This window comes from Vulpes vulpes, chromosome 1, assembly GCF_048418805.1.
Source record: "Vulpes vulpes isolate BD-2025 chromosome 1, VulVul3, whole genome shotgun sequence".
Classification (NCBI taxonomy): Eukaryota; Metazoa; Chordata; class Mammalia; order Carnivora; family Canidae; genus Vulpes; species Vulpes vulpes.
Window position 1 is genome coordinate 100,177,887 of NC_132780.1, and position 24,040 is coordinate 100,201,926.

A 24,040-nucleotide genomic window follows, 5' to 3' on the forward strand; every position below is an offset into this window, starting at 1 on the left:
TTCAACTCCGATTAGTTCTTTTTATATATTTTTGTTTTCTTTGTTGAAGTTCATACCGAGTTTACCCACTCTTCTTTCAAATCCACATCCACTCTTGACCTTTTTTATGACACTTACTTTGAACTCTTTATCAGATATTTTGGTTATCTCTATTTTATTTAGTTTTCCTGAGATATTTTTTTCTGTTCTTTTGTTTGAAACATATTTCTCTGTCTCCTTATTTTGTCTCTCTCTATTTGTTTCTATGTATTATATAGGTCAGCTATTTTCTCCTGATCTTGAAGATAGTGCCCTTATGTATAAAGCATCCTATGGGGCCCAGTAGTACCATTCTCCCTGGTTACCAGAATCAGGTGTTCTAGGAATGCCTTGTGTGTAGGCTTGAATACCTCCTGTTACGACTGGGCTGTGACTGTTGCACATGTATGCTGCTGTGTAGGTCTGGGCCCAGGTTCATTGGCTGCAATGGCTGGTTGTGACTATTACATGCACACTGGTTGGCACCACTGGCACAGATGACTAAGAGGCCCAGAAGTAACTGTAGCAGGCATGCTGGTGGGTGGGGTTGGCCTCAGCCTGACCAGGTATAATGATGAGTGGTGACAACTTTGGGAAAACTGGTGGGCAGGACTGGTAACCAGCATAGCTCCTAGAGGCCCACCTGTAGCTGGTGCCAGGCATGCTGGTGGGTAGGATCATCTCCTGATACAGCTAGCTGAAAGGCCTGGCTGCAGCTGTTGGCAGATGTGTAGGTTGGTAGAACTGTAACCCCCTTCCTAATGCAGAATGTGCTTTGTTGTGGCACTAGTTCTGGCCAGAGCTTTCCACTGGGTGTAGTGGGGGTAGTAGTCACTGGCAGGGGGATGCTGGTCCTAACTGTTGCTGCCCACTGGGTGCGTTGCACTTTGCAAAGATATGTTTGCTTATATGTGCTGGTTTGCACAGTAGTACTAGGATGGGCAAGCAGCATGTAAATGGAGGTGTGAGAATGGGTTCCACCATCCCTGGGCCAATTAAGCAGCTGAAAGGAAGGCAAGAAAATGGTGTCCAACTTCCATTCCTGGAAAAAATTCTTACAGTTTCTTGCCCATCCAGCACATCTTAAAATTAGTCTACAAATGGCCTTCCCCTACGACACAGGCTCTGAAATTTCTGCCTCTGTGCTGGGTCTCAGATCAAGTGATATAGTGTGCTGGCCCATTAAGAGCAGAGTATGAGTTTCTTATAAACATCAGTTTCATGAAGTTAAGCCCCATTGATTTTTAAAGCCAGACATTATGGGACTTGTAGGCTTATCTTCCTGGTGCAGATTCCCAAGGTGGGGTGTCCAGCCCTGATGTAGGTCTGGATACTCTTGCTCCTCAAGGAGAATCTCCGTGTATGCGATATATCTCCTGCTGTGGGTCACTACACAGAGGGTTGGTTTCCCAATCATGTCGATGCCCCTCCTAGCCTTCTCATTGTTGCTTTCTGTTTATGTCTTTAGCTGTGGAAGTGCTGTTCTGCTAATCTTCAGGTCATTTTCAGAGTGAGTTACATTATATGCAGTTGTAACTTCAGTATGCCTGTGGGAGGAAGTAAGCTCAAGATCCTCCGACTCCACCATCTTCCTTGACTTCTAATGCTATCTTACTTTTAGTAAATTAGTGTCCTTTGATTTTTATCAATAACAACTAAACAGCAAATATCCACTATTTAAAAATACTGTTAAAATAACAACTATTCACTATTTAAAAACAGACATAGTAGGATTGGCAAAATAGTATAAACAGAGACAATTCTGTTAGTTCCACAATAAAAACAAACAGATGTGGTGCCCAAAACAGGTACTCATGGATATACTTGAAATAATAAGAGAAATAGAATGTATCTCATTCTCATCTGCACATAAATCCAATGGCTAGATCAGAGTAGTATTCTTTAATTCAATAAAAATTTCACCAGCTAATATACACTTTACAAAGAAATGCAAAGATGAATGAGACATAATTTATTTCTCATCTGAAAGAATATATACTTCATTGGAGAAGAATGGCACTTACTTAAAATATGAAAATAATTGGGATGCCTGTGTGGCTCAGCGGTTTAGCGCCACCTTCAGCCCAGGGCATGATCCTGGAGACCAGGGATCAAATCCCGCGTCAGGCTCCCTGCATGGAGCCTGCTTCTCCCTCTGCCTATGTCTCTGCCTTTCTTTCTCTCTGTGTTTCTCATGAATAAATAAAACATTTAAATAAAATGAAGATAATTGGTAAAGGGAGGAAAGTGTTTTCTAAATTGAAACATATATATTATGTGAAAAGTCCATTTTACTTTGACATTATAAGTTCTGCCTCCATTATTCCTGTAACTAATATGCAAAGTACTTAAAAATATTCTTAAATGTTCTGTGGCTACCTACAAATAGTAAGTTGTATATTTCTCTTTACAGGTGAAAAAAAACATGTTTCCAAAGAAATTACTACTCCAAAATAACCTTTGAATTGTAAGTAAAAAAGTAAATTCTGCTGAAACTAATACTATAAGTTAATGAACAGGAATTTAAATAAAAACTTGGAAAAAATCTGAAATTCTGAAATTCAATTTTGGTTAGAATTTTGAAAGTTCAAAATTGAAATACATGATTGGGTGTGCACATGTGCATATATATGCAAACAAAACCTTGCTTGAGTGTATATTTCCAGAAATTTAATTGTGATTATTTCTCATATTTGTTGCTGCTAGCTTATAGTCTCTTGATTCTCTTTAATATTCTCAGAATTTTGATAGTGATTTTACACACACATTTTATATATATATATATTTGGTATATATACAATATAACTTATGCATGTAATATACGAAACACACGTCATATATGTAACATACATATCATAAAAGTATGCATGTAACATTTTACATACATAAATGTATATATAATATATATTATTTTAAAATTAGATGTATTAAATCATAGAAATAAAAGGTCTTTTTTAGAATACAAAAGAATAAATATTTTAAGTTTAATTCTCTGTTTCGTGGGATAGTAATCAGTCATTGAAACTGTATAACTCTTTTAACACCAAGGTGGCCACTAATGCACATGGGTCAAGCTAAAAGCACAAAGTGAAGAGGAATTAAACGTGCATAGAATACAATTACAGAAAACAAGCTGTCCATTTTCTAAGAAATCATATGTGCAAAATAACAAGGGAAAAATCTCAAACCTGGCAAACATTAAGTATTTTAAAAGCTTTTATAAAATCCTATACTATATGCATCACTAGATTTTAAAATATGACTGTAAAGCTATTTTTTTTAATGTTGAGAATCTTTGACACATTTATATGCTATGGAGATCTATGACAAGTTCGAAATTTTCGTCAATCAACCAGATGGTTTATCTTCACGATGCCAAATTGCCACCTGCTTAATAACAGTTGCATGATTAACTGTACTTTTAAAATTTTTATCCACGTGTTTGGCAAAGGGTAGGAACAATCATTATATGTTATTTTAAAGCATTTAATGATACCACATGTTCAACAACATACAAAATCTTTATATTGCATGAAAATAACACTGTTAAGGACATGGCACAAAAACACAAAATGTACTGGATGGTATAAGTGTTCATATCATTGTGAGTCTTGAAATAATAATTTCTAGAAAATATATTTTGTAGACTCAATCTTTGACCTGTCTGTTACTCTGTTTCTTTGATTACAAAAGGCCTGAAGGAGAGCATTTATATTCAATTTTCTAAGTACCAAAGCTGATTTGCAATGCTACCTCAGAAATTTGATTGGTAAAATAACTTAGGGATATGATATTTTGTGTCTTTGTATAACTCATATAATAGACTTACCTTACACAAATATTAGAGAATTTAATGAGTACTTTGTGTATCAACATATTTTAATAGCACTATTGCTATCATACAACTAGCTATTTAACATTAGCTGTGTTAATGTAGATTATAAGCACAACTTGCATACTTTATGAAATAATAAATTACTTTCTGATAATAAATTAATAACATTTTGAGAGTAAGTTGTGTATAGGGCATTTAAATAGACAATACATAAAAATGGAATTCGGAAAGTAGCAAAGTTAGTTTAAAAGGATCTCAGTATTTTCATTATGAATGGATATTTTAAAAATATAGGTTTTCTGCACTTCTCTTTTACTGAACATCATACTATTCAAATTGCTGTGCACATAATTACTTAGTTGTTTTACTGCTTGGCATTTATTATGCATGCATTTGTGATTGCTGCATGAATGTTACTACCTGTCAACTTTTTCTAAATATTTCAATTATCCAGAATGTTTTATCATTAAAACAAGTGTAGCCAAGGTTTTCCTTTCTTCCTCCATTAGTCTCATGAGTAAATTTGGCTTTAATGTGTGGCTGTGCATATACAGGTTTATTATATATTCTGGGCAAATTACCTCCATACTTTTTTTTAAAATTTCATTTTATAAGAAATTAATATCTAATCTCTATCACAGTTCATTATTTTATTTTTTGCAAGTAGGGTCCTTTGACAATTTATAGAATATCTATAGTTTTATATTTTTTCAAATAAGCAATTCTTTCTACATATTAGTCCTTTATTGTTGTATAATTTTTGGTTCAGTGGCATTTTTGAAACTAATTGTTAAACTTTTCTGACTACTTTTTCTGCCCCAGAGTTGGATTTAAAATGACACAAACTTTCTTCTAAACTACAAGTAGAATAATCTTTATTATCTTCTAGGAGAAAAAAAAACGATTGATAGAATTTTAATTTGTTATGATATTTAAAATTAGATAGTATATTTTGGCTTACTATATAAGAAAAACAAGAGGAGTTACATACAAGTATTACTATCATCCTTAGCAAAAAGCAAGTCTGTATTAACATTCAAGATTTATAGAATTAAAATAGTTTGGTTTTTTTCCTTAAAGATTTTATTTATTTATTCATGAGAGACATAGAGAGAGAGGGGCAGAGACACAGGTAGAGGGAGAATCAGGCTCCCTGTGAGGAGTCCCATGCAGGACTCAATTCTAGGACCCCAGGATCACGCCCTGAGCTGAAGGCAGACACTCAACTGCTGAGCCACCCAGGCATCCCAAAATAGTTTATTTTATTTTATTTTTTTATTTTTTTATTTTTTTTTAATAGTTTATTTTTAAATGGTAAAATTAAATCTGTACTTTGTGACATAATCTAATTAAACAAGTTTTTAATTTCTGATAGTTTTACATTTGTTTAATGAGGGAAAAAATCTCATCCTTGAGACAAATTACCTGGGAGGAAGTAGGTCACTGGGAGCATAACCTGAATTTGATAAAAAGGACTTGGAAGAAGTGAACAGGAACATGTATTTTGCATATTCAGCTATTTTGGAGACTCCACACTAACCCGCAAGGTTTCCTAGGAAGAACAGACAATTTGCAGTGTAGGCCCAACTGCAGCAAGGTCTTTGGCCAAGTAGATACAGTAATCAATACCTTGATGGTTTGTTTGAGTTACCTTTTTGGGTTTTTTTTCTGAAAAATAATGCAAAACTTTTGCTGAGGAAGTATCCCCGGGTTCTGAGAATCTATAAACTTTGTGTCTAGCTTGGAAGTTTAGAATGTTGAACACTGACAACATTTTTTTAATTATCATCTGCATACCCAGCATTCCTTGTCCTTCATGTCATTGAACTATGCGAGGAGAATAGAATGATCTCTCTAAAGATTTAATGAACTCTTAGAAGCCAGCCCAAAAAGTAACAGACATTTTACATACTTCATGGGAAATTCGGTCTTCTAATGCATATTTGTGTCTCATGCTAGCTTAGTTGTGCATTTATCTTGCAAAGTAGCCATTTATGAGGCTTTTTATCACTTTTCAATTTGTATTACTTTCCTGATACCACTTACTTCAAGTTTGACTTAATTTTCAAATACTTTCCCTGTAATGCCACCTCAGGATATGCCCTTTATTCCCTGAGTGTGTATTGGCACATGTTGTCTATACTCCCAAGAAATTAACTTGCTGATTATCAATGTCAAAAGCAATAACAAGCATTATACGGACTGCTAAATCATATACTGTCTATGTGTGAGACTAATGAGAAAAGAGCTACCAAATCCAATGTTCATGGCAGATAATATAATTCTTTCAAAATATGTGTGCAAAATTGTATTAGATTTTTTTAATTTTAATGAAGGAAAATGTAGTTTATAATAGAAAATTGGTTAATTCAATGTCTATATAATGCACATATTTATGCATATGGATAAAAATATATAAGGCTATCTAACTAAATGTATGCATATTATATATAGATACATATATATTGATATTTGTCACAAGACACATTTTAGAGCTAGAATCTTAATTATTAAATACATTGTCTTATTCCTTACTTAAAAAAACCCTCATATCCTCATATACAAAGAAATCAAGAAAAGTACTGAGTGAAATTAAAGGTAATTTTCTAAATTCTTAAGGTTGAATAAAGTAGCTACTAAAATGTTCCACTAATTTTAATAAAATTAATAAAGTAATATTTTTTCTTTTCTTCCCCTTACACCTAGTTTCTACATCCTCTTTCACCACATTTCCTACATGTTCTCTTCATCCTCCCTTCCTCACTTCATTCTTCACTGCTACCTTTTCCTTCCCTACTTTTTCCCTCATTGACTACTATCATTATTGTCATGAGCAGCATCTTCATAATTATATGCCTCCAAGACATCACATAGTTCAACATCACATTAGGTCATTCAGGGATTATTTCACAATATTGATACTTATTTTTTGTGGTTATGGATTTTGATGCCATAACAGAAAACCTCATAAGCATCTGGCGTATATTTCTAATCATAATCCCAGTAGTGGAGAAGAAAATTTATAGTCAGTATTACTTTAAAGAGATAGCTCTACTGTTTATAATTTCTTCTAGATAGAGGTATTTCAACATTTTTCTTTTTTTCCGTTGTTCAGTTGATTATTCTCTTAATAGAAAATAATTATTTAAATACCTTATGAAACATTTACTAATAAAAATATGAATGTGATAGACAAAAATTTCAAAAGAAATACATTTTATATAATACAGATGTCTCATACTTTTTAAAAAATATATATTTTATTTATTTATTCATGAGAAGCACAAAGAAACACAGAGACACAGGCAGAGGGAGAAGCAGGCTCTCTGCAGGGAGCCTGATGTGGGACTTGATCCCAGGACCCTGGGATCATGACCTGAGCCAAAGGCAGATGCTCAACCACTAAGACACCCAGGTAACCCTGTTTCATGCTTTTTAACCCCAAAAGTCTCTACAATATTCTATGTTGATAGTCTGCCCCATAATAAGTTGAAGTAAAAACACTCAAATACACTGTTTTTGTACAAAATGAAATCAAACAACCAAGTAAAAATCAACTCGTTGTTGCTTTCTTGCTATTCTCTTCTCACTCAATGAAGATCAGTACCTACACATGGGTTAGAAAAACTTGGATTCTACAGCTTAAGAATCATGTAAAATGCATTTTTTAAAAGATTTTATTTATTTATTCATGAGAGACACACACAGAGAGAGAGAGGCAGAGACACAGGCAGAGGGAGAAGCAGGCTCCATGCAGGGAGCCCTACGTGGGACTCGACCGGGTCTCCAGGGTCAGGCCCTGGGCTTAAGGTGCCGCTAAACCGTTGAGCTCCCCGGGGCTGCCCGCATTTGTTTATAAACACTACGGACATCTTTTCACTTAACAGATTTCTACTAAAGGATTTTCTTTTTTTTTTCTTTTAAACTACTTTTTACTATAATTCAACAAGAAATTAACAAATATTTAATAAATGCCTGCCATACACAATGCAACTGTCTTTCAAAGAAGCCAGTAGCTGAAGCGTATCTCAATATGTATTTTTCTATTGAAATACATTAGAAAGAGAAAGCAATATTTAAAACAAACACAGAAACATTAACTTTAGCTCCCTAAAATACAGCAGCTGAGTAATAAAGTCCTTCATTGTCACTTTTGAACTTGCAAACAGAGTTGGTTTCAGATATTCCCTGATGGTGATGCATTTGCTTCTCCTTCCCCATCTCCCCATATATTGTGTAGAAGAAGTTTTTCTTCTGCAATAGAAGAAAATACAGGATGACATAAGGAAAAAAGACTTATAAGAGATCATGAGAATCTTGACAGTCCAGGGGCACTTCTACCAACACAATTCATTTTTATTTTAAACTTTATTTGAGTCTAATTGGATTTTCTTCTTACAACTTGTGAGACTCGTGAATTGCACCAAAGAATGTCTTCTTTTACTCAGGTTGGGTTATATCAATGGAAATCCAAGGCTAAACATTTACATATAAGTAATGTATTAAGAGGTTTCTAGTGAAAATCAGAAGGAGAGCTAGGAAATTGTTCATCCGAGGCAAGGTTTAATAAAGACAAAGTCCTTTGTAGGAAAATTTTAGTTTCCTTGTGCAGAGATCTCTTGAAACAGTGTAAGAAACAATTCAGAGTGGCTTTGACAAGATAAGAGAGGAGCTGACTCATTTGTCAGTCACTGGGTTACAAAAGGCTGAGTGGATGCTGGTTGACCCACCTGTTAAACCACGTAAAATGTGATTAGGCAACTTACGAGCAGGACCTTTGATAAGAAGATGCAGTTGCTATTAGGAGTGGAAGCATATCAGTAGCCATTGTACATGAAGGTGATATGGAAACAGAAAAGATAGGCATGGACAAGAGTGAGCTTCCATTCTTGCAAAGCAAGAGGCATAATTTCAGCTTCTGAATGATATGACCAACCAACTAAAATATATCTTGGGCTCCTTTGTGGTCTCTGCTTCCTCTGTCCTTCCTTCCTCACTGCTGGGAACCACTGATCACCTTTTGGTCCTTAGAGTATTGCTTTTTCTATAATTTTGTATAAACGATATGGTAATGTTTTCTTGTTTGTGGTTGATTTTTTTTTTACATAGCATGATTTCTGAAATTCATCCGAGTTTTTCAATGTAAATATGTTTGTTTTTGCCGCTGAGTAGTATTCTGTGAAATTAGGGTATCACAATATGTTTATTAACAAGCTGATGATGGGTGTATCATTGAGCATTTCAATCAGAAATCTCTGAGAGTTCTTTTTCTTCTATTTCCTCGCCAACACCAGGTATTGTCAAGCATTCTGATTTTAGCAAATCTAGTACTTTGGTAGTGTTATCTCATTATGGCTTGAATTTGAAATTCTGAGTGACTAATGTTGAACACATTTTCATGTGCCTATTGGCTATTTGTCAATCTCCCTTTGTCTTTTGTGAATGGTCTATTCAAAATTGTTTGCATATCTTTTATTTGGAGGAAATGTTTTTATTTTTTTGTACATAGAGGTATTCAGTTGTTTAGGTATCATTTATTGGAGGGGGTAGAAAACCGTTTATTATGTTAATGAACATCAAAAGAAAGCTGGAGTGGCAATCCTTATTCAGACAAATTACTGTCTTTTAAACCAAAGATGGTAATAAGAGATGAGGAAGGACACTATATCATAATTAAAGGGTCTATCCAACAAGACCTAACAATCACAAATATTTATGCCCTTAACAGGGGAGAAGCCAATTAATAAAAAAAATCAAAGAAACACATCAATAATAATACAAAAATCGTAGGGAACTTTAACACCTCACTCACTGCAATGGACAGTTCATCTAAGAATAGGGAAATAAGGGCCTTGAATGACACACTGCACGAGATGGACCTCACAGATATATTCAGAGCATTCCATCCTAAAGAAACAGAATACACATTCTTCTCGAGTGCACATGGAACATTCTCCAGGATAGATCATAGATACTGGGTCACAAAACAGGTCTCAACTGGAACCAAAAGACTGGGATCATTCCCTGCACATTTTCAGAGCACAATGCTTTGAAACTTGGCTCAATCACAAGAGTAAATTTGGAAAGAACTCAAATGAATGGAGGTTAAAGAGCATCCTACTCAAGAATGAATGCGTCAACCATTAGAAATTAGAGAAGAATTAAAAAATTCATGGAAACAAATGAAAATGAAAATAAAACTTCTCAAAATCCTTGGGATGCAGAAAAGGCAGTCCTCAGAAGGATGTATATAGTAATACAAGCCTTCCTCAAGAAACAAGAAAGATCTCAAATATACAACATAATCTTACACCTAAAGGAGCTAGAGACAGAACAGCAAAACAAAAAACAAAAAACAAAAAACAAAAAAACAAAAAAACAAAAAACTAAACCCACCAGGAGAAGAGAAGTAATAAAGATTAGAGCAGAAATCAGTGAAATAGGAACCAAAAGAACAGAAGAACAGATCAGTGAAACTAAGAGCTGCTTCTTTGAAAGAATTAATAAGATTAACATATGTCTGGCCAGATTTATCAAAAAGAAAAGAGGACCCCAAAAAATAAAATCATGAATGAAAGAGGAGAGATCACAACTAACACTGAAGAACTCAATTATAAGAACATATGATGAGCAACTATATGCCAACAAATTAGATAATCTGTAAGAAATAGATGCATCCCTAGAGATGTATAAACTACCAAAACTGAATCAAGAAGAAATAGAAAACCTGAACGGACCCATAACCAGCAAGGAAATTGAAGCAGTCATCAAAAACCTCCCAACTAAGAAGAGTCCAGAGCCAGATGGCTTCCCAGAGAAATTCTACCAAATGTTCAAAGAAGAATAAATATCTATTCTTCTGAAGCTCTTTCAAAAATTAGAGATGGAAGGAAAACTTCCAAACTTGTTTTATGAGGCCAGTATGACCTTGATACCAAAACCAGACAAAGACCGCACCAAAAAGGAGAATTACAGACCAATATCCCTGATGAACATAGAGGCAAAAATTCTCACCAAAATACTAGCCAATCAGATCCAACAGTACATTAAGAGGATTTTTCACCACAACCAAGTGGGATTTATTCCCAGGCTGCAAGGGTGGTTCAATATCCACAAATCAATCAACATGATAGACCATATTAATAAAAGAAAGAAAAAGAACCATATGATCCTCTCAATAGATGCAGATAAAGCAACTGACAAAGTACAACTTCCATTCCTGTTTAAAACTCTTCAGAGTGTAGGGATAGAAGAAACATCTTCAATATCATAAAAGACATAAATGAAAAGCCCACAGCAAATTTCATTCCCAATGGGGAAAAACTAAGAGCCTTTCTCCTACGATCAGGAACACGACTGGGATGTCCACTCTCAGCACTGTTATTCAACATAGCACTAGAAGTCCTAGCCTCAGCCATCAGACAACAGAAAGAAATAAAAGGCATTCAAATCAGCAAAGGAGTCCAACTCTCACTCTTCACAGATGACATAATATTCTATATGGAAAACCCCAAAGATTCTACCCCAAAATTGCCATAGCTCATACAGGAATTCAGCAAAGTGTCAGGATATAAAATCAATGCACAGAAATCAGTTGCATTTCTTTACATTAACAATAAGAAAGGGGGGATCCCTGGGTGGCCAGTGGTTTGGTGCCTGCCTTTGGCCCAAGGCGTGATCCTGGAGTCCTAGGATCGAGTCCCACATCGGGCTTCTTGCATGGAGCCTGCTTCTCCCTCTGCCTGTGTCCTTCTCTCTCTCTCTCTCTCTCTCTCTCTGAGTCTCATGAGTAAATGAATAAAATCTTAAAAAAAAAACAATAAGAAGGAAGAGTAATCAAGGAATTGATCCCATTTACAATTGCACCCCAAACCGTAAGATACCTAGGAATAAACCTAATCAGAGAGGCAAAGGATCTGTACTCAGAAAGCTATACAACACTCATAACAGAAATTGAAGAAGATGCAACAAAGTAGAGGAATGTTCCATGTTCACAGATTGGAAGAACAAATATTGTTAAAATCTCTATGCTACCCAGGGCAATCAACACATTCAATGCAATCCCTATCAAAATACCATCAACTTATTTCACAAAGTTGGAAAAAATAATCCTAAAATTTTTATCGGATCAGAAAACACTCTGAATAGCCAAAGAAATGTTGAAAAAGAAAACCAAACTTGGGGGCATCCCAATGGCAGATTTCAAGCTATCCTACAAAGCTGTGACCATCAAGACAGTGTGGTCCTGGCACAGAAACAGACACACAGATCAATGGAACAGAATAGAGAACCCAGAAATGTGCCCTCAACTCTATGGTCAACTCATCTTTGACAAAACAGGAAAGAAGATCCACTGGAAAAGGGACAGTCTCTTCAATAAATGGTGCTGGGTAAACTGGATGACCACGTGCAGAAGAGTGAAACTATCTATCTGACCTATCCATGGCAACTTTTCTTGGTGTTGCCAGTTTCTCCTGTCTGATAATAGAAGCAGTAATATATTCCTGGTAACTTTCTATTCATACTTGCTGGGTTTTGTTCTCCTCTCCTTTTTTGTTTGTCATTGCCTGTTTTTATATTTAAAATGCAAGTATTATGGGACACCTGGGTGGCTCAGTGGTTGAGCATCTGCCTTTGACTCAGGTTGTGTTCCTGGAGTCCTGGGATTGAGTCCCACATTGGGCTCCCTGCATGGAGCCTGCTTTTCCTTCTGCCTCTATCTATGCCTCTCTCTGTGTCTCTCATGAATAAATAAATAAGGTCTTTAAAAAAAAAACTTAAAATGTAATCTAAATAGTATATTTCTAAAAAAATAAAATAAAATAAAATATAAGTATTATAAATAGCATATAGGTTAGTCTTGCTTTTGGATCAAAATAAAACACTTCTATATTTTATTAAAGTATACAATCCATTTAAATTTAAAATAATTATCAATATATTTAACTTTACCAACTCTATGTTTGTCTTCTTTTTTTTTTCTATTTCTGCTTCCTTTAGAATTAAATTTATTTTAAATATTCTACTTAATCTTGTACTAGTTGTATCACTTTATTTAGGTATTGGCTCTAAGAATTACAGTTTTCAATCAAAACTTATCACAGGCTACATAAAATTAATATTATATTCCTTCACATAGAATATGAAAACCTTTCAAGAGCATCCATCCATTTGCCTATTTCTTCTTTTGAAGATCTGCATGCATTTTACCTCTACATATATTAAAGCCCACAATATATCACTATCATTTTTAAGAGATCCATTAATAGTGTTCATATTTTTTCTACAACCATATTTCTATATAGTATATTCCTTCTGGATTAAAAACTCCCTTTCAAGTATTTTCTCGAGTCACCTAAGTGGCTCAGTCAGTGGAGCATCCGACTCTTGATTTCTGCTCAGGTCATGATCTCAGCACTGAGCTCAGAGCGGGGGTCCGGTTGAGGAGTCTCTCTCTCTCCCTCCTTCTACTCCTTCCCTGCTTCCATACTCATTCTCTAAAATAAATATTTTGTAAATGAAATATTTCCTCTTCTAAGTTTCCTAGTTACAAATTTTGTCAGCTTTCCTTCTTTCTTTAAAAGATGTGGATGTTCATTTCACTTCTGAAGCATATTTATTACTGCATAAGAAAACATTTTGATGATCCTCTCTTCCTTTGGTCTTTAAAACATAGTCTTCTGGCTTGCATTGTTTCTTCTGAGAAGTTACTGATATTCCTTATTTTTGTTCCTGGCGTGTAATGTCTCATTCTTATTTGGATTGTGTTTAATATATTCTATTATCTTTTCTTAGTAATTTGATTGTGATCTCCCTATGTGTTTTTGTTAATCCTGAAGAGAGTTTGTTGAGCAGCTCAAATCATAGGGTCATAGATTTCACAAAATTTGAAAAAAAATCGTCCATTATTTCTTTAAATATCTTTTTCTTCTGCCCTAATTCTACCTATTCTACCTATTCATGTGGGAATGTTAATACATATATGATCAAGTTCTTGTTATTGGCTAAATTCACTGATGCCTTGATTTTTTAAAGTCTTTTTTCCTATTTTTTTTAGATAGTTTTTATTTCAAGTGGTATCAAGTTCAGTTTGTAATTCTGAAATAGTTCATCTAAAGGTCATATTTTCAAGAGAACTTATTGTTTAGCCCTATATAAATATGTTTCTAGCCCAGTACTTTATATTTGGTTCTCTTTCTTATACACTTGATTGATTGGATTGAAGTCCTCCATTTTTTTCTTTAATTCCCCTTGCCTTTGAATCCTTAAGCATAGTTGTAAAAAGTATTTTTAAATCCGTGTCAGCAAAACCCGTCATGCTTATCATTCTGAGTTTGTGTATTTTGATTGGTGTTCTCTTCTTTTTAAATTAATTAATTTGCTATTTTGTACTGAACATTGCATGTGTTAGATTATTAATGTTTGGCTTTTGTTCTCTTAAAAGAAGTTTTATTCTGGCAGGTAGTTGATTAATTTGTAGATGAGCTTGGTTGTTTTGAGCTTATTTTTAGATTTTGCTGAGATAAATCTGGGGTTACTTTTTCTAGGGATATGTGACTCTTCTTAATGTATTGCTTTTCTGGGAGTTGACTGAAAGCCTGGGGTGTAAAATGAGATCTCTCCACTCTAGCTTATGGGAATTTGAACATCTAGCATCTACTTTGAACCCAAGTAATTCTTCAGCTCACATCTCTGCAATAGCTCTTCTTTGGTAGTTTTATTTCTTTTTCTTTTTCTTTTCTTTTCTTTTTTTTTCCTTTTTTCCTTTTCTCTTTCTTTTTTCCCCCCTTTGGTTGTGGAGTGGTTAGTCTTGCAGAATCTCCTCCTATAACATCTCAGCTTAATATTTAGCTACAGCCAAGACAACTCCTGTGCATATTCCTAGAACCCCATCATTGCATAATTTCTTCTTCAGTTTTTGCCCCATTAAGACAGTAGCCTCAATAACATAATACTGATCGCTTTGGTTTCAACTCAGTGTGATTTTCTGCTCCATTTGGACTTGTCACACTCCAGAAAGTATCTTCAGACATAAAACTGAGCTTATGGAGCTATCTTACAGTTTTTCCTTCTTTTAGTGATAACAGTGTTGCTCTGCCTATCGTGCATTATTCGAAAAGTTATTATAGTTATTAAAAGAGGCTAGTTGCTAATGGTTTTGACATCTTAATCATATATGAATATCCCTATTTTTTCCTTTTTCTGTAAGTTTTTATTTTTTAGTTGAAGTATGGCTGACCCACATTACATTTGCATTGGGAATATAATATAGTGACTTGACAAAGCTGAATATGTTAGGCTCACCACAAGGGTAGCTCCTATCTGTCACCATACAATGCTATGAAAGTACTATTGACTGTATTCCCTGTGCTGAACCATTTATCCCATGATTTATTCATTTCCTAACTGAAAGCAGTTCTCTCCTACTCCCCATCATCCATTCTGCCCGTCCCTCCCACTCTCTCCTCAGGCAGCCATCAACTTTTCTTTGTATTATTGGGCCTGTTTCTGCTTTTTGTTTGTTTTATTGTTTTAAGATCCCACATATAAGTGAAATTGTATGGTATTTATCTTTCTCAGTTATTTCACATAGCATGACACCCTCTAGTTCCATGTATGTTGTTACAAATGATAAGATCTCCATCTTTATTATGGCTGAGTAATATTCCATTATATATATTTATATTTACAAATATAAATGTATACACACATACATACCTTCTTTATCCATTCAATTATCAATTGGATGTCCCTAAATTTTTAAAGTGAGTTTTTCAACCAATTGTTTTAACTTTGATTTTCATAGTTTTTGAGAAGTATTTTTTGATATATAGACATCCTTGGAAATTCCCCTTCATAATTAATAACAATTTTCAACAGGGAAAGAAATAGTATATTTTTATTAGCAGAGAAAAAAGAATGGTATCTTTTTATGGGATTGTCCTAATAATACAATTAGGGTTTATGGTGTAAAGTCATGACTGAAAAAAGAAATAAAACTTTCAGAATAATGTCTATGTTACTTCTCATTAATGTAGTGTCCTAAAGACCACAGCATTAAGTATATTTGTGAAAATTAGTGCTGTGTCCTTGATTTGATTAGTTATATCTTGAGGTGAAATAATCATGAAGAGTTCAACTTCAAGATAAGTTACTAAGTATACTACGGATAGGTAAGAAACAGTGAGTAGTGACCTACCGAATTTCTTTTACTTGCAAACTCTTTCATTAACTAGTTCAAGAATCAACCAACCAGTGAAGAGAAAAGCAACCCAAGGAGAGAGTGTGATGGTTAATTTTATGTGTCAAATTGGCCAAAGAACCTGGATATTTGGTTGAATACCACTCAGATGTTGTCATGATGGTATTTTCTAGCTCAGATTAACATTTAATTCCTTTTACCTTCAAGTAAAGCAAATTACTCTCCAGTAGCGTGGGCGGGCCTCATCCAGTCACTTCACGTTCTTAACACAAAAAAGACTGACGGTCACCTGAGAAAGAGAGGATTACTTCTGCCTCTTGAGTGTCTTAAGATTCAAACTGCATTATCAGCTCTTCTCTCAGTCTCTGGCCTACTAGCACAATTGTAGGAGCCCATTCCCTTAAAATCTCTTCTCCCCTCACCCCTCTTCTCTCTTCCTAGATCTGTGCATACATCCCATTGGTTCTGTGTCTCTGGAGAACGCTGACTAATACCAAGGCTGTCTTCATTTTCCTTAGCTTTGTGCATATGTTCAGGTCTCGTCTCCTTTGGTACTAATTCTTATGTGTTGTTATAATAATCTCCAATTATTTTATTTACATATAGTTTCTATCACAAAGTATAAAAATCCCTATACTACTCCTATATCTATGTTTACTCCATTTTTCAACTACACAGGTAGAATGCCAATATATTTAAAAAATAATCCTTTTGCTTTATATTATGCTCCTGACTCTTGTGAATAAATATAAAGCATCTGATACATTAATAAACCTCAAAAAGTACATCTGAGTATGTTCATTGGGAAAAAAAATGAAGTAATACCAATAGTAGTTGCTTCTAATGACTCTCAAAGGAACCAAAAACTAAGTGAAACGTTTGTTCTATAACTGTTCATGACTGTGCTTACAAGATGTATGAGAGCTCCATTTATTTTAGTATCATGTCATAATATTTTAGATTGTTTTCAATTAAATTTAAAGAGAAAACAATGTCATATCTGTTTTAAGCACACTGTTGCTTTGTACCCAAAGTCAATATAGGTAGGTTTACTTTTTACTGCCAGTTTATTTTTAATGAGAATCTTTCAGTGACAACCACAGGAGGATATTCTGATTGTCTTCAAATTAGAGAAATAAACTCTACTTTATAATTTGCTTTTGCCTATCTACTTCATGGAATAACCTTTATTTCTTAAACCTACAGTTTCCTATAAATGATATAAATAGTATAAATGATGGCCTTCATTCTTCTTTAGATTTCTAAGAGACAAAGGCTAACTGAAAGATGGTATTCAAATATTTTATTTTCATGGGAATTATCTAAGAGACAGAGTGTCTCTTTCTTTATTGGCAAATTCACAATCAAATTGAGGCAAATCAAACAAATTTATAAAATATAGGTGTAAAATATAGAAGGATAAAATATAGACATAAATCCACTGAACACACATACAGTGAATACACACACCCTACTTATATTGTGAATGGTTTCAGGCATCTGGAGACTTAGCTGTCCTCTTCTTTTGGTCTTTTTTTTTTTTTTTTTTTTTTTGTCTCTAGGCTCTTCTACTTTTATGTTTTTCATTGACTCTTCTAAGATTCTCTTGAGCTCTCTAGGTTTGACAAAGTCATCCTCTGGCATGTTTTTGCCAGCTGTCATGGCTCATAGTGCAATTTAAGCCTCTGTTGCACACTATTGTAAATCCAGGTAATGAAAGCCACAAACTTCTCACAAGCATTATAAAGCTGACATCTGTCAAGATAAATATTGTGCAGGCAGCAAGGAGGAGATGGCTTAGATGGCTTAAACAGTTAACCTTGATATTTCATTTGAGAAGGCTTTAGATGCTCCTTCAAAGTATGGAGTTCTGCATAAGTTCTTAAGTAAAATCTGCAGATCACTTTTATGTTCTTAATAAATGATAGTTTAAGTTTTTACAAATGTGTTTGCATTTTGGAGAAAAAGGATGAATTACTTCCTAAAGCCCGTTATTTGAAAATACAGTATGATTTTCTGGGTTTTATTTCCTTATTTACTATTTTATTATAAATATCTATTATTTAAATAAAATATAATGTGTTAAAGTACACACATGAGGCATATAACAATTATTTTTCCTATCACAAAACTTTCAATATCACTAATACTTCATGTTCCTTTAATATTCTCTTATTTTTATGTTGAATACTATTTGCAAATTTGCATCTTATTATATTATGGTAAAATTCTTGTCATAAACATTTTCATAGTTATGTAATCTAAATTCTAACATTAAATTACTGTACAGCTTTCTGGCTACTAGTAACAGAGTTCATGGAGTGCTTTAATAACAACTAATGTAACAACTATACAAATAAGCTCTATCATTGACCATTTCTTATAGGTCAGACTATTTTCTACACATTGTATATAATCTCATTTAATTCTAACAATCATCTGTGAGTTATATTATTATGTTATATAAATATAAATTAAAATAATATACAAATCATTATATAAATTCAAGTTCTGTGTCAAGCTCTGTGCTCAGTGGGGAATCTGCCTGGGGATTCTCTCTTCCCATCCCTCTGTCCTTCCCCCTGTGCCCACTCCCTCACTGGCTCTCTCTAAAGTAAATATAAAAATCTTAGGAAAAAAGTAGGAAAAATAAATGCAAAATTAAATACAAACATTAGAAAAATCTAACTCTATATATAGACATATATGTACATATATATTTATGCATATAAACAAAATATATGTACATATATATTTATGTATATAAACAAAATGAACTATAAATGCACTTTTGGTATATTTTCAGTAAAAATGCATAATAGGATTATTGTTAGTAATGTTGACAATGTAATTTTAAGCTACATTAAAGTACATTCTTTTAAACTGCATTAAATGTATTATAAATTAATTTAAAATTATTCCATAACATATGTTTATAAAAAAGTATGTAAATATATTGAATTTATTTCAAACCAGTTTTTATAGCATAAAAGTATTAAGATAAAGTTTTTATAGCTTTTAGTACTTTTAAAGTACTAAATAAAATAAATAAAAACCTTATTGCTTAATTCAAGTTAGAAATAAGACTGTAAGTTGTAATTTAAAGTGTATATATTCCATAGGTTTTTGCTACTGAAATAATCTAGAAACAGTGACCTCCCAAGAGTAATGTGTACACATAGCACCCAGATTTTGATTCTAAAAACCATTCTCCAATATAATGAAGAGGTGAGACTTGAAGAAATAGCTGTTTCCAAGTCTGAGAACAGGAAAAATAGAGAAAATGAAAAATGCATACAAGGAACTGATCAAATATGAATGTGTTCATATCAAAAGGATACAGGAATGAGGTTGGCAATTTGTGTGAGAAATCATATATATATATAAGTGTTCTGCTTTTTTTCAATGCTATACATCCTAAAAACTTGATTAGTTCTTCCAGCACGAATAATATGATATCCACTTTAATTTTGGCATATATACTTAGTCAATCTTTCCACTCTGTTTATTTTTTAAGTTTTTGTATCATTTAAAAAAAAATCTTGTGCAAAAAATACAGTCATAGAGAGGAGACAGTAAGATTCCAGTAGGAAGGTAGTGTCTTTTAATCAGTAAGCTTAAACCATTCATATGCATACTGGATTTTAATGAATTTAAATATATTTCATATTTTTGTTTTATGTTGTCCTGTCATTATTTTTATTTGCTTGTTTTATACATACTATAACCTACGTTTTGGTGATTTTTATTTTCTTTGTTTCATTTTGTAAAATATTTATTTATTTTTAAATATTTAAAACTACATATTCTACTCTAAAATTTCCTTATTATTTTATTTTTAAATATTTAAAACTACATATTCTACTCTAAGATTTCCTTATTATTTTATGTACATATTTAACTGATAACATTAAACTTAAATTTTCTAATAAAAACTGAAGTTTAATATGATCAGTTTTAGTCTCTGGAGATTAGAACCTATTTAATTTCATCTTTTTTTTTTTTTAGCCTTTTTTCCCATAAGTACACATACTTATGGTGTGTGTATGGTGTGTGAGATACACCCAATACACACACCATAACACAAAACCTTGCTATAATTTTCATCTAGATTGCAGTTTAATTTTTTAACCAAAACATTTATTTATTTATTTTTAAAAAGATGTTATTTATTTATTTATGAGAGACGCAGAAAGAGAAGCAGAGACACAGGCAGAGGGAGAAGCAGGCTCCATGCAGGGAGCCCAACATGGGACTCGATCCCAGGACTCAGGGATCATGCCCTGAGGTGAAGGCAGATGTCAATCACTGAGCCACCCAGGCATCCCCCAAAACCCTTTAAAAAAAAAAAAGATTTTATTTATTTATTTATGAGAGACAGAGAGAGAGAGAGGCAGAGACACAGGCAGAGGGCAGAGGGAGAAGCAGGCTCCAAGCAGGGAGCCCAAGGTGGGACTGGATCCCGGCTCTCCAGGATCACGCCCTGGCCTGAAGGCAGCGCTAAACTGCTGAGCCACCCGGGCTGCCCCTTCCTCCCCCTTTTTTTTTTTTTTTTAACAATTACTACTTATTTCGATATATTGCAGACATATTTGTAGTAGCATATTCTTGAATAGTATTACTCAAATGCCTGTAAGCTAATTAAATAATTTATAGAAATATATCAAGAATAAAATTTTTTAAAAAGATTTATTTATTTATTTTAGAGAGAGGGGCAGAGAGAGAGAGAGAATCTCAAATGGAATTCCTGCTGAGCACAGAGTCTGACATGAGGCCAAGTCCAAGACCCTGAGATCCTGACCTGAACCAAAATCAAAAGTCCCATAATGCTTACCTGACTGAGCCAGCTAGGCACCCAAGAATGAAATATTTTGTTGTTACTAATAGTAGTGTAATTTGTCCACATCAGTATATATTTAAAATAATAAAAATTTATTATAAATTGAAAAATATTTATATGAAAGTATATAATTTAGGAAACTATTTTATATTCAACCTCTATCAATAGTTATGTCTAGAGAGATGCCTCAATAGATAAATAGGTGTGTGTGTGTGTGGGTGTGTGTAAACATACTTGTCATTTCTGAAAATACGCACCATTATTTTATAAACACATTTGCCTTTATTGAGGGAACTGGTACAATGTGTTACATATACATTTGTAATGTTGAAACTTTGCTATGCTTATGTAATACATAAAGAAAACATATTCAAAATGTCTGCTACAAAGTGACAATTTTAATAGTTCTTACAAGTCAATAATTACATGCTACATGGACATCTGGGCAAAAGTTATTTTAAAAATTAGTTCACCAATAAAGAAAAATATATGTTTCTAAATTAAGAAGAGTTGTATCTTCACAGTCAGTGAAATATGATTTGTGTATAATTTTGTCATCTATAATTTTAGTAAAACATTTAAAAAGACTCCGATGGAGACTATGAGAAAAATGTTCCTGAGATGAAAATTATGAGAAAAATGTTACTGAGATGAAAATTAGTGTTTAAGAAGAATATATGGATCAACCTTCAGTTGGCATGAGAACGTGGAATTGATTATTTGTACAAGGTTTAAATAATTTATGTGAGCAATGTAAGTAAGAATGTTTAACGATACTCTGCCCTCTGTTATAAGGCATGTATGTTTTCTGTTTTTATTTTCCTTTAATTCAATATTAAGAACTATGTTGATTTGAGTTTCTAAGGATCATGTGTTTGAGTCAGGGTTTCTGATCCAGAGACAATGGCCCTGATGGGATGGAGCCTGAAGGCATCATCAAGAATAACTGGAATGAGATTGTTGACAACTTTGATGACATGAACCTCTCTGAGTCCCTTCTCCGTGGCATCTATGCCTATGGTTTTGAGAAGCCTTCTACCACCCAGCAATGAGCCATTCTTCCTTGATCAAGGGTTGTTATGTGATCATTCAAGCTCCATCTGGGACTGGGAATACAGCCACTTTTGCCATATCAATTCTGCAACAGATTGATTTGGATCTAAAGTCTACAAAGGCCTCAGGCCTGGCACCCACTACAGTGTTGGCTCAGCAGATAAAGAAGGTATCATGGCGTTAGGAGACTCCTGGGGTGCCTCCTGCCATGCCTGCACTGAGGGGACCAATGCGTGTGCTAAGGTGCAGAACCTGCAGGTGGAAGCTCCCTATACCATCATGGGTACCCCAGATTGTGTGTTTGACATGCTAAACTGGGGATTCCTGTCTCCAAAATATATCAAGATGTTTGTACTGGAGTAGCTGATGAAACATTAAGCCACGGATTCAGGACCAGATCTATGACATATCCCCAAAGCTCAATAGCAACACCCAGGTGGTTATTATTGTCACCTAAAATATCTTCTGAAGTGCCTGAGGTGACCAAAAAGTTCATGAGGGACCCCATTCAGATTCTGGTCAAAAAAAAAAGAGGAGTTGACTCTAAGGAGGGTATTGGCCAGTCCTGTATCAATGTGGAACGAGAGAAGTGGAAGCTGGACCCATAGTGTGACTTGTATGAAACCTTGATCATGGCTCCAGCAGTTAGATTCATCAACACCAGAAAGAAGGTTGATTGGCTCATCTTTTCAGTAAAAGATGGACACCCAAGACTTCACCATGTCCATCAGGCATGGAGATACAGACCAGAAGGGATGAGATGTTACCATGAGGTAGTTCCACTCTGGCTCTAGCAGGATATTGATTTCCACAGATGGGCTAGCCAAAGGCTATGACATACAGCAGGTTTCTTTCATCATCAACTATGAGCTTCCCACCAAAGGGAAAATTATATCTGCAGATTTGGTTGTGGTGAAGAGACATGGCTGTAACAGTTTGGCTACTAACATGGTGACAGAAGAAGACAAGAGGACTCCACGAGATATTGAGGCCTTCTACGGCACCTTCCTTGAGGAGATACCTCTCAATGTTGCCGACCTCATTGAACTCTACCAAGAGTTCAGTCCATGGGGGGTGGAAGAGGAGCAGGAGATGGGAAGGAAGGGAGACAAGAGATGGACATCTTGTCATTTCTTTTTCTTTGGAATGAATGCCACTTTTTGAGGCAGAAGAAAATTACATTTATTTTATTACATAGACTATACTTATAAGGAGCTAACTTTTTAACATTTTATTAATTAAAAGAAAACATCATGTTTGGTATCATAAAACTGTATTGGTTGACGTTGATCTTTTGTATATGTTATACATAATCTCAGAATAACCTCATGGGTTTTGTTCCCTTTTTTTCCCCCACTGTCATGGGTGTGCATTTACAAAATCTATTTTTTTAAAGACTTATTTATTTATTGGAGAGAGAGGGAGAGAGAGCATGAGCAGGAGGGGAACTGAAAGAGGGAGAATCCCAAGTAGATTTTGTGCTGGGTGTGAAGCCCCATGTGGGGTGCATCGCATGACACCCGGATCATGATCTGAGCCAAAACCAACAGTCAGACGCTTCACCAACTGTGCTACCCAGGAGCCTCTGCAAAATCTATTTTAAAAAGAAACCCATAGCAGTTTTCATTTGCCCAGAATAAGATTATAATTTCCAGTCACTTTCTATTTTTTTATTGAAGTATGATGACCTATAATATCCTATTTTATAGCAATACTATATCATACATAGTAAGTCAGTATTTTTAGACATTATGAAATGATCTCCATAAGTCTAGTTACCATCTGCCGCCATACAGCTATGCCCTCATTGACTATATTCCCTATGCTGTATGTTATATCCCCTTGATTTCTTTATTTTAAAACTGAAGTTTGTACTTCTTAACCCTCTTTACCTATTTTGCCCATCCCCCAGCTTCTGGTAACCAATAGTTTCCTGTATCTATGAATCTGTTTCTGTCTTGTTTTATTTTTAGATTCCACAAACAACCGAAATCATACAGTATTTGTCTTTGTCTGTCTGACTTATTTCACTGAGCAGAAATACCCTCTAGGTCTAGACATGTTGTCTCCAGTAGCAAAACTCTTCTTTTTT

General features: G+C 34.2%; 1 pseudogene; it reads left to right on the forward strand.

The window, feature by feature from the left end:
* LOC112913661 (eukaryotic initiation factor 4A-I-like) overlaps positions 1-23,112 on the forward strand; it is a 40,835-nt pseudogene extending 17,723 nt beyond the window's left edge.
* Positions 23,113-24,040: the final 928 nt, after the last annotated feature.